General features: G+C 42.0%; 1 long non-coding RNA gene and 2 other non-coding genes across 3 annotated transcripts; 1 reads left to right on the forward strand and 2 right to left on the reverse strand.

Moving 5' to 3' along the window:
* Positions 1 to 126: 126 nt before the first annotated feature.
* LOC146405426 (uncharacterized) lies at positions 127 to 4884 on the forward strand. Its single transcript, XR_014837400.1, has 3 exons — positions 127 to 252; positions 376 to 471; positions 4750 to 4884. It is a non-coding gene; the product is annotated as an uncharacterized LOC146405426 (long non-coding RNA).
* A 5265-nt stretch (positions 4885 to 10149) lies between these two features.
* Positions 10150 to 10222, reverse strand: TRNAK-CUU (transfer RNA lysine (anticodon CUU)). Its single transcript has one exon. It is a non-coding gene; the product is annotated as a tRNA-Lys (tRNA).
* Positions 10223 to 10685: 463 nt separating this feature from the next.
* Positions 10686 to 10757, reverse strand: TRNAA-UGC (transfer RNA alanine (anticodon UGC)). The gene has a single exon. It is a non-coding gene; the product is annotated as a tRNA-Ala (tRNA).
* Between the last annotated feature and the right edge of the window lie 1211 nt (positions 10758 to 11968).

The raw sequence follows: 11968 nt of genomic DNA on the forward strand, positions 1-11968 counted from the left end.
TTTTTTTTTTTTTTTTTTTTTTGCAGGCAGAAAATAGATTTATTAAGATATGATGCTTGTGCTAGATGCAAGAAAGCAGTCAAGGAGACTCTGAAAAGCAAGAATTCTTGATGCAAGGGTAGCAAAGTACACTCCAAACTCATCCCGCATCCAGGATCCAGACCATCGCCCGCAGTAGCTAAGCCAAAGAACCCCCAGGTGGTAGTGCAACCAGCTTTACAACCTATCGTTTCTCACAGAGAAGAGTGACGGGTGGGTGTTTGAGGACAAATTCTTTGGTGACTGCTTCTCGGTCTATCATTCCTCTTGCTGAAATCTGTCTATTATCTTTCAACATGCGTTCTGCACCCTCTATTTACCAAACGACTCACCCAGGTATCCAGGGCAAGTGCCCTGGGAAGGAGAGCAGGAGTAACTTCCAGAAGCTGTTGTGGGAACCAAGGGCCGCCACATTAGCGACCACCTTACCAGGTAATTTAGAGGTTGGTATTCCGCTTTCTCAATGCCACAGCCCAGTTCTGATGTCTGGTAAAGAAAAAGATGCTTTTTGGTATCTGAGACTCTCAAGTTCAATATATTCTCTTTATGCTTTTATTTATGGACACTCTTTTGTGAAATGTTGCCCCACATATCCCAGCCTCCACATTCCCTCCAAACATAAAAGAATGTAAAAATGTCCTTTGAAGGAACCACCCCAACATGAACACCTTCAGTTTACCAGTCTTGTCACAAAATTCTTCCTTAACTACACTTGCATTTATTCCTTTACATTTATTCCTGCAAATTAAGCCCATTTTCTTTTTTTTCCGTCTATAGAAGTCTTCCTACATACATACCAGACCATAAGAGAAGTCTGTTGATTATGAAACTTGTTTATTAAACTTGCTAAGTGAAAGATAGTACCACCTATAGTCTCAGAAATGTATCAAAAAGGGGGAGTTAGAGAAGATTTAGCATGACAGCCTCCAAGCGCACACAGGACAGGAACTGGGCAAAGTTTGTAAAATAGGCCAAGTTACTAGCATGGTCCTAGCTCATGCGTGCCTGGGGAGTTGCTGTTACTAGGATCGTTTCTTGAAAAGTACAGGTTTAAACAAGCAGGTGTTCAAAGTCATTTCACCTTGCACAAATGCGTGTGGATTCATTTGCACAGTAGTTTCAGGTTGGGTTTATTTGTTTGTTTTGTTTCATTTTGTTTTAACCACATGCACTCCGACCTGAAAACATTCCTAAAAGAATCCTTGCTTCTTCATTAGGAAGAAGCCAAAGTGTACAGGTTTCTCTTCCCTGACTCCCAACAAGCCAAGGACATGCCTATCCAAGTTTTTGCTACAATTCCTGCTTTTCTCTCCTCTCCACACCTTCCACTGCCACCTGTCTGGCCAGGTCTGGTTTGGAATCTCCTTCTTAATTAGTGACCCACATTGTTCTTGGCATTCACCAGTTGGTATGTTAAGCAAACCCATGGTAGGATCTTTGGTCTTTTTCTCCAGCACTGATTAAGGCCGTAGAGGCAGAAGGACTGATTACATCTTAGAGGAATGATGAGCAAGAGGTGTGGGGGGAGTGAGACTGTGTCAGGGAGAAAGGCTGGGAGAACACAACCATGGGAAGGACAGGAGGCAGCTGGAGCCAGGGGTAAGGCAGCAGCAAGTCAGAGAAGCAGGTTAAGTAGTTGGATGCATGGTTTATATATAGGGCAGGAGAGGAGTCTCTCAGATTTCTGCTTTCCATGGTTTAATAACCGAGATCGGAAACTGTGATGGGGGAGAGAGGAGAAATGAGTTCAGTCTTCAACAGGTTTGGAAACATATAAAAGGACATGTCCAAGACACAAGAGAGTGGTCATAGCTGGAGTCACAGATGCTGGGATAGAGGGTGGGTCAAGCTGTGATCTGACGCTCAGGGAGATGGCCTCAGGTACTTGGAGGAAGAGTTGGAATAGGAGGAAATGTAGCAGTGAAGCTTCCATCCAAGCAAAGGGGGTCAAGATGTGCTTTAGGGGACAAATGGGAAGAGTTAAATTATGGCCTAGCAAGGGGAAATGGTAAAGTGTCCATGGATTGGGCCTCCTGCAGGACCCTGGTGACCTTGAACTAGACTCAGACAAGGAGGCCTCCCACCCTGTACTGAGGGAGAAGGGCTTCCATGTCACAGACACCTAAGTAAAGATCCCTACTCTGAGGGACTCAGCTTCCATTCCAATTCCTGGCTACATAGGTCTTTTGGGAAGTGTCAGAGACAGAAAAACACTTTGCAATATTAAACCATTGGTACTACTCTTAAAATCTGCATGCATGTAGATCTACATATAACATATGTTAAATCTCATCCCAGTTCTGGACATTGGATTGTTGTTTCATTTTCATAAAATACTTGAAAAGATTTCATTTTCATTTCCAAAATTTAATAAAAATTTTCAGCTTTATTTAAATAACATCAGCTTAAAGTTTGATATTCAATAATTTCAAACTCCTTTTTGTTCTTAATAATCCCGTATAATTTATAAGAAATATATATTTTGGAGTTTCCATCGTGGCTCAGCGGAAATGAATCTGACTAGCACCCATGAAGATGCGGGTTTGATCCCTGACCTTGCTCAGTGGATTAAGGATCCGGTGTTGCAGTGGGCTGTGGTGTAGATCACGTATGCGCCTCAGATCTGGCACTGCTGTGACTGTGGTATAGGCCAGCAGCTGCATGTCTGATTGGATCCCTGGCCTGGGAATCTCCACATGCCTAGGTTATGGCCCTAAAAAGACAAAAACAAAACAAAAAGAAATATGTATTTTGAAATCATATGTAAACTTAACTTTGTTGTTGCTTGTTCATATTTAATTTACATTTTGATGAAAATATATTCAAATCTCATATACTTTGAATGTATTTTGTGTTTTTGAATCCTTTAGATCATAAGTGTCAATAGAGTACAAATTATGCGAAAATTTATACCCTGCAGCTGTCTCTGTGGAAGAAAGAGATAATGGAGAGGGCTTTTACCCAGTCTCAAGCCACTTTTCACCTTTCCTCTTGTGAGACCCACTGCTTTTACTCACTCCCTTTTTTAAAATTTATTTTATTTTAATTGCTGGACTTACCTGATTTCACAACCCACTAATGGGTTGGTAAACACTGTTAAATGGGGCTACCAGGGGACCAGTATTCCAGGGCAGAGTAATTCCAAGGTCTCTGACCTAACGGTAGGGGTTGGAGGATCTGGGCAAAAACTATGACCATAAGTCCCATAGGATATATAAAAGGCCAGACTACTGTGGGTTTCTGTAGTGTAGTGGTTATCATGATTGCCTAATATACCCAAGGTCCCTGAACAAGTTAGTCTTTTGTTCACTTCTGTCATTTGTTGCTGCAATGTATATGCATGAATGTATACATAATGTATTACAATTTTATCCATACTCATGTCTTTTACAATCTAATACCAGTTCCCTTCAGATAGTATACGACAGATATCCAGGTCTGTATTGCAAAAGAAGGTGAGCTGTGTCATTAAAGCCTGCTTTCACAGAACTTACAATCCTAGGGGATTGAAAGGCAGCAAAATGTGGAACGCCACTCAATGGCAAATGAAATATTAAAAAGTACAATAAGGAGTGAATTGGAAATGGAGAGCGGAAGTTAGGCGGGGGAGGAGTGTTCCCAGGAAAGATAGCAGTGGTTAAAACCACACCATTTATCGCATCATGTTGAGTGTGTCTCCTGCTGTAGGTGCTACCTCAGAGGAACCTAAAAAAAAATTCTTGTTAGGTAAAATTCTTGTTTCCCAGTTTGCAGTGGTGAGGCCACTGAGGCACAGACACATCACATAAGGTGAGGAAACGTAAGGTAGAGAAAGTAGTAGACGATGGAGCTAAAGGACGGAGAATGGGAAACGAAATCGGGCACCAAGAAAATTTCAAGTAAGCACCGCCGGGAAAGCACCTGGTTCTCCAATGTACTGCTGGTGAAGGGCTCCCGCTGGGTGCTCGCGACAGCCTCCACGTTACCGACATCACTGCGAACGAGTCTGACTTTTTCTACCCTGACTGGTTTCACTTCCAGCCTTCATCTCCCAACCTGTCCTATGTGGCGTCAACTCTGCTCCTCCAGGTGGCGTCTTAGCTCAGGTTCCCATCGCGTCTCCCAGTGCAGATCCACCTGGCATTTACCGCACTGTCCGATGTGTCTTCAGCGGCACTGCGGAACAGTGAAAAGAACCCTCATTGTCTTCAGAGGTGTCTCGGTCAGCCACCTTTTTCACCGATCCTCACTCGCTTCCAGCCTGTGAGACGCGACAGATGTGTTGGGAAACCCGCACCAGAGGTCAAGGCGAAAAGGCAGCGAAGGCTCCAGAGAATTAGACCAGCGGTGCCTGAGGTCCCCACTCCAGAGTTCCTGGTGGGAGAGATGTCAACAGAGATGGACAAGGTTCTACGCCTGGAACCGTCTAGCAGATTCTAGACACCTGCTTCTACGCCTAGAAAATGGGCTTCACGCTCTCATACATCTCAGGGGCCAACTTATATGTGTGAGGCAACTTCTTTCCCAGGACTTATGTTAAACTTGAAAGTCAGGTAAATAAAGCGTCAAAGCGGTAAATCAAATTCTCTGTAAAGTTTCACACATCTTAAATGCACACAAAGCATAGCCCAGTGATGACAAAACTTGTTAGGCCGCCTGTAATTTAAATAAATTACACACACAATATCATGCTGTCTCTTTATCATTGCTCTTTTATACCTATGTTTACAGATGTAAACCTAACTAAGAAGGCCAGAGCCCAGTCATGGAACTTGAAGCCCTAGAGAAGTGAGGAGTGAAGAATTTTGGACCCCTCTTGGAAGAATTCTCCCAGAGTTTCCCCTGCTGACCCAATTTTTTCCCCTTATGTTTTACTGACTGATTTGAGGTGTGTCAGTACCCTTCCCACATCCCTGGCTCCAGACTGCCAGAGTGTTTCTTGCATCTCCTCCAAGCTGGCCTCTTTGGGGGCCCCAGGACTCTAGGAGGCCAGGACTGGTACTCAATCTTGCTGCTCTTCTTCAGGTGGATTGTGGTCTGCGCCTCAGCTAACATAAGAGCTCTCATCTGTCTTCCTTGGGGAACAGTAAACAAATCCAGTGCAACACAATTAACACTGAAGAACCTGCAGGCTGGGCAATAAACTCCCCAGGAAACTGTCTCATGTGCGTCATATTTCTTTGGGGATACATTTATTGCTAACTTATCAGTAGGGCTCAACAGCTTTCCTAGATTCATCTTGTTTCAATTAATACTAAAATTATTCTCTTTTTGATGTTTAAATTGTAGCTGCCTATCAGATAAGTTTTATCCCTTAAAATTTGCCCCATGTCCTTTCTAGCATTGTCCATTGACAGTTTGAAAGCACCCTTGTTTCCTGGCAACTCACGCTTCAGGCCTATCTATAATTTTTCCTGCTCTAGGATGCAGGAGGATGTTCAAGGAACTTGATTTTTTTTTCCCTTTAAGTGAAGAGTAAAAGAAAAGAGCCAAATCTGGGTGCCAGGACCATGCATGGGGCCAAAGGTCCCTGGCTCCCCCACTTCTGAATTACCCTAGCGTAATTCATAAAGGAGGTAAGCTTATATTGAGAGTTCTATTTGATTATAGGTTTGCTAGATCTTTACTTTTTTTTTCAAATAAACCTCAACATCATTATGAAATTATTTACCCAAATCTCTCACTCAAAAGTAATTGTATTACTTTTTGCTTTATTTTTTAAATCTTTTATTAGAAAATTTAATACATTTAATACAATTTTTTAAAAATAGGAATTCCCAGTGTTGCAATGGGTTAAGAATGTGGTGGCACTGTCTCCAGTGGCTACAGAGGCACAGAGGGTTAAAGCATCTCGAATTTCCACAGCTGCTGTGAAGGTCGCAGCTGAAGCTTGGATTCAGTCCCTGGCCCAGGAACTTCCATATGCCACATGATGGCCATAAAAATAAATAAATAAATAAATAAATACTTCCAATCTGAAAAAAAAAAAAACACCTAAAAAAATCCTGTTAAATGGCACAGAGACTATATTCAGTATCTTGTGATAGACCATAATGGAAAAGAATATGAAAAAGAATATATATGGGTGTTCCCTTGTAGTGCAGTGGGTTAAGGACCCCAATGCTGTGGTGCAGGTCACAACTGCACTGTGGTTTGGATCCCTGGCCTGGGAACTTCCACATGCCTCAGATGTGGCAAAAAAAAAAAAAAAAAAAGATAATATATACATATACACATACACATTTATATGTGTATATGTATAAATGTATGTATTACTGAGTCTGCTGTGCAGCAGAAATTAACACAAATTGTAAATCAACTACAATATTTTAAAAAATTAGAGAAAAGGTATTATAAAAACACCACCATTCCTGTTTTAGCTCTACCTCTACCACTTCCCACCTCCCTTGCTCTTTTCTTTTTATCCTCGAAGATCTCACAGACTATCTTCTATAGTCACTCTATTTTGTTTATTTCTTAGGGCCACACCCACAGCATATGGAGGTTCCCAGGCGAAGGGTCAAATCCGAGCTGTAGCTTTCAGCCAGAGCACAGCCACAGCAACGCTGGATCCGAGCTGCATCTGAGACCTACACCAAGCTCCCGCGAAGCCAGATCCTTAACCTGCAGAATGAGGCCAGGGATCGAACCTGCATCCTCATGGACCCCAGTCAGATTCGTCTCTGCTGAACCGCAACGGGAACTCCTATAGTCCCTTTGCTGATCATCTCCCCTTCCCTGTTTGTTCTGTTACTCTAAAACTTCAGGGTTAGGCAGTAATATTAGTAACTACAAATCCCACTAATTGGGATTTGGGAATTGGATCCTTACTCTAGACTAGAAACTGTTCTGGGTGCTGGGCATACATTGACTCCTTTGCATCCTTGCAGCAAACCTATAATTTGCCCTATTAAAAGGAAACTTCATTAATTCATTTATGTTGCAGTGAAAAAGACCAGGTCCCTGTCCTCCTGATGTTTACCTTCTGATAGGCAATTAAAATAACAAATAGGAGTTCCTCGGTGGCTCAGCGGTGTAAGCATCAGGTGATGTTACTGCAGATGCTCCAGTCGCTGCTGCTGCATGGTTTGTATCCCTGGCCTAGGAACTTCCACAAGCCGCACGCTGCCCCAAAAAAACCCCCCAAGAACCAAAAACAAATTCTCAGAGAGTGATAAGAAAATGAATGAGAATGATCTGATAAAGTGGCAGGCAGAGGACAGTATTAGAAAGATGGGCCAGGAAAGATGTATTAGAAAAGGAAAAGTGACAGTGAGCTGAGTCAGGAAGATAAAAAAGAGCCAGGCTTCCAATCTTTGGGAGGGAGCAGAGAATCAAAGGCCCCTGAAGTAGGAGTAAACTCAGTGGATTCAAGGAAGGAGGGAAGCCTTGGAGGCTAAGAAGCCGCATCTATACTCCTTGGATCTGCATTTTGATGACTCAATCTGATTGCTGGTTTTGTTTGCATGACTGGAGAACACTGGATCTTATATTTTCAATACAATATGGAGTTTTTAAGGTCTAATGAATGAACACATATGTTCATTCAGAAAATTACAAATAAGCAATATACCTGGACTTTTCAAGTGCTGTGGTTTGATGGTTAAGGCAGGGAGCTGCAGCACCAATTGAGTTTCAGACATTAGCTCTAGATTCCAGCTTTGTGACTTGATCAGTGCCTCCCTCACCTCACCACAAATGGATAAAATTCAGACAAAGTCTATTATTTTAATTTGAAATGTCTAAGGGAATATCACCAGTGGCTTAGATGTTCAGGATGATGCCTTTGGTGACCTTAATTTATGAAAGAACCAGTGAAAGGGGTTGTTCCTGTTGTTTGAAAAATTTGTAGCTTTACAAGAAAAACAACATTATTTGTAAGTTATATTTAATACTTTGAGAAAAACTAGACTTTAACATTTGCAACTGTAATACATTAAATATTAACCACAAAAGAAATATGTATTTTTTTCCATATTTAAAAGACTCTCCCTTGCCCTTAGAAACTAAACATCTCAAATGACAGCGAGAGGGTTTCCCAAAATATCTAGCGATTTTAATCCAGTTGGTCCTGACACAAAATAGAGGAGCAGGTCATTCTGGGTCATCTTTTTTGGCCACTCTTCCTTTTGCAGGCAGTTCTCCAGAATTAGCTTGCTCTGGTTGATATTTTGTGTTCCTCCTTACCCAAAATTTACATTCCCCAGGTGACTGAGACCTGCCTTTTTTCTGGGAAGACTTACATTCTTAAACCAATGTCATATGATATAAGCAGCAATAAAATAATGGGGTGAGCGTTTGACGGTGATTGAACCATCTCTCCTGATGCCACACAGACCATAAGAGAATGATTTTGTCAATCCTAGTAAAAGGAAACCAGTGACTGTAAAAGGAAGTGATGACACTAGAGTATTTTTAGACTAATTAGAATATAGCCATGAATATATTAAACCTGGAGATAATTTTGTTTCAAATGAGGTTTTTAAATAAAAATATTCAAGTGGATGGTGATTAATAATTTACCTATAAATTATATATAATCATTAATATAGACCACTTTACAAGTTACATGTATGAACTAATAATTTATATATGCCCATATGACACCAAGACCAAATAGAAAATCACATATGAATTAAATTTCTTATGTATTTTGGAGTCTTTCTGTCGAAGGGCGAAAATCTGCTGAGTAAAAAAATAACTGAGCAGGCATTTCCAAAGGTGTCATGGGTTTGCAAGTAAAGAAATCATGATGGCCTCCACAGATACAGGCCTAAAAAGAGAAAAAAACTATGTTGTCCTTGAGAATTGAATTAGAAACCATAAATTAGATCCTATAATCTTCAGGATCTTTTGTCCAAGTATGCTCCTCCGAGGGGCAAAAGGAAAGCCTCTTTCCCTTCTAGGTAATACCCAGTAGGCCCTGCAAAGATAATGTCTTATAGGACCCTGTCAATGTTAAGGGAATGGGAACAGTCACGTGTTAGGTTTGTTATTAAAGCAGCCCCTTGATACCAAGGGAGGGGTGAAACAGTCAATTTCACTCATGACTGGTGGGAGGTAATACTACCCTGTAGGATCCAGGATATTAGCCTGGATATTGCCTATTTCTATAAAATTACAAATGCATATAAACCTTGACCCAGCAATCTTCTGGGAATTTGCCCCACAGATACAAGCGCAAAAGTGTAAAGTGACAACACTACATGCTTATTAAGTGCAGCATTGATAGTAATAGCAAGAGATAGGAAATTACAAGTATTCATCAGTAAGTGATCTGTGAAACAAATTAGGGTTCATCTATGTGGAATATTATGTAGCCGCAAAAAAGAGTGAGGAAACATTTTATGTCTTCAAAGGTAGGTTTTCAAAATATAACAGAGCTGCAATTATCTTTTGTGTAAAATGGGGGAATAGAAATATATTTGCTTTTAAAAACTCTGGAACATTATGTGCCTAGACACAAAAGCTGTCACCTAAGAAGGGAGCATGGAAGTTAAATTCTTTTCACTGAGTATTTTTATAGATGGTTCTTTTTTTCTCACTCCTTATCTATTAGACTCTGTGTGATTTTTTATTTTTTAATTTTTAAAAAAGGTCTAAATCTTAAATGATTTTTTTTCCATTATAGCAGGTTTACAGTGTTCTGTCAATTTTCTACTGTACAGCAAGGTGACCCAGTCACACATACACATATACATTCCTTTTTCTCACATTATCACGCTCCAGCATAAGTGACTATATACAGTTCCCAGTGCTATACAGCAGAATCTTATTACTTATCTATTCCAAAGATGGTTCAATTTTTGAACAGTACGGTATTACTTACTCAAAAGATGTTTCAAAAACTCATTTTGGGCGGGCTAGTGGTTAAGCCTTCAGCGTTGTCAGTGCTGTGGCTGTTTCGGTCCCTGGACGGGGAGCATCAGAATACTCAGGACGCGTCCAAAAATGAATAAATAAGTAAAACTACCTTAGTAGTACATAAATGATGACATGCATTAATCAGTAGTACACACTGGAGATTTGTAACATAGGACGCTGCTTTACTTTTACGTAAGGGAGTTCCTCTTTTCTCTGGAAAGAAAAGGGAGTTCCTCTTTTCTCTGAGGACAAAAATAAGTGCGTTTACGCCCAACGTGGGGCTCGAACCCACGACCCTGAGATTAAGAGTCTCATGCTCTACCGACTGAGCTAGCCGGGCCCGCAAAGAAGTATATTAACAATATTTACTTCAAGGTAGGATTCCGGCCGGCTGCATCTACCTCTAAGTTTAAAAGTTGGATTCTGTTTGAAGAGAATCGGGCCACTAAACGGAGAATTCTTGGCAGCCTGGAAAACTCAAACTCCGCTCTCTCTGCTTTAGTTGCCATCCTTCCCTCTTCCTTTCGTTTCCTGCTTGCCCTTTTCTGACAGCGACCTAGCCCTTTTTCCATTCCTGAGAGACGCACGGCTCGGAGGAGGGAAAACGTGAGAATCTTCCCATCCATAAACTCGCCCCTATGATTTTTTTGGCCCGGAGTTTAAATGTAGATCCTAAATACTGTATTTGAGGGCCGCCACCGCCCCATGCAACCTGCGCTTCGGAGTCCTTCCTCGGCTCTAGAGAACACTGTGCGTGTTCACGATTCCAGTAGTGTAGGGAGAAAATAAGTGCACACCAACACTGGAGATGCCGGGGATCGAACCCGGGGCCTCATACATGCAAAGCATGCGCTCTACCACTGAGCTACATCCCCATGCGCTTTAAACTGTTTCTCTATTCCCCCTTACCCGTTTATAAGCGCAGGGCGCGAGTGACTGGCATTCGCCAGACGCGACAATCCAGTGGTTGCGAAGCTTGGTGGGCAACGCCTCGAGCTATTTCAGCATCCTCTATTGACTCCAGGCCACCAGGCCTCGATGAAAGAACGCCGGAGGGGAGCATACAGCCAGGTTAAGCACTTGAGGGCAGCCGTGGATAAAGGGAAAATCATCTGGCACGATGCCCCAAAATGAACTGTGAGCTGAAAAAATGAAAGCCAGACTGAATGTAGGATGCTACATTTGTTAAAGAAAAAGGGGGGGGTGTAGTAAAATATATTATATTTGTATAAAATAATTCAGAATTGCAAAGTTGATTTCTTGGAATTGGAAGGGGCTGGGGCTCCTGTGAACCACTCTGTATATTTGAATTTTGAGCCCCGTTTAAATTAACTCAATTCAAGAAAAGTTTACCGATCGGTACTATGTATAAGAACTGCTCTAAAAACCTGGAGGTCCAGCTGTGAACAAATCTGACATAGTCCATTCCCTCTGACAGCTCACATTGCAAAGGCGGTAGAGTGCTGGAGAGAAAATAGAGCCAGCGATGGGAAGAGAATGTAGTAACGTGTGATTTTGAGAAGGTGACACTTGAAACAAGGCTTGAAGAAGGTAGGATGTGAGCCATGCAAGTGTCTGGGAAAAGAGAGGTCCAGGGTTCAAAGGCCCTGAGATAGGGTCTTTCTGCCATGTTGCTGCAGGAACACTAAGGAGGTCCACGTGGCAGGGGAGAGTGATAGGAGATGAGGTGGAGAGACTGTGTGCAGGAGATGCAGAGGATGAACGAGTAGGGTCTTTAAACTTTGACTTTTACTCTGAGAGAGGTAAGAGCCACCGGAGGATTTCAGAGGAGGAGGGTCCGTATCTGACTTAACAATTTAAAAGGATTGTTCTCACAGCTGGTTAGAGAAATAGGGCAGGGGAGTTGGGCAGAAGGGGAGAGAACTGTTGTGATCATCAAATTATGGCGGATGATGCATTGGAGGAGGTGAGAGTGTGAGATGTTGAGCACTGGATGTGAGGCCTGTACATTTCTCCTCTCTTGGGATGTCTCAGAGAACTCACCAGTTTTGGTCTGAGCACCAAGAAGTACAGAGTTGCTATTAAATGGGATGGGGTGAGGAGGGCTGTGGGAAGAGTGTGTGGG

This window comes from Sus scrofa, chromosome 2 (assembly GCF_054392235.1).
Source record: "Sus scrofa isolate SSC_HxYL_T2T_F1_AM1 chromosome 2, Sscrofa_HxYL_maternal_Yorkshire_Landrace_v2.0, whole genome shotgun sequence".
Lineage (NCBI taxonomy): Eukaryota > Metazoa > Chordata > Mammalia > Artiodactyla > Suidae > Sus > Sus scrofa.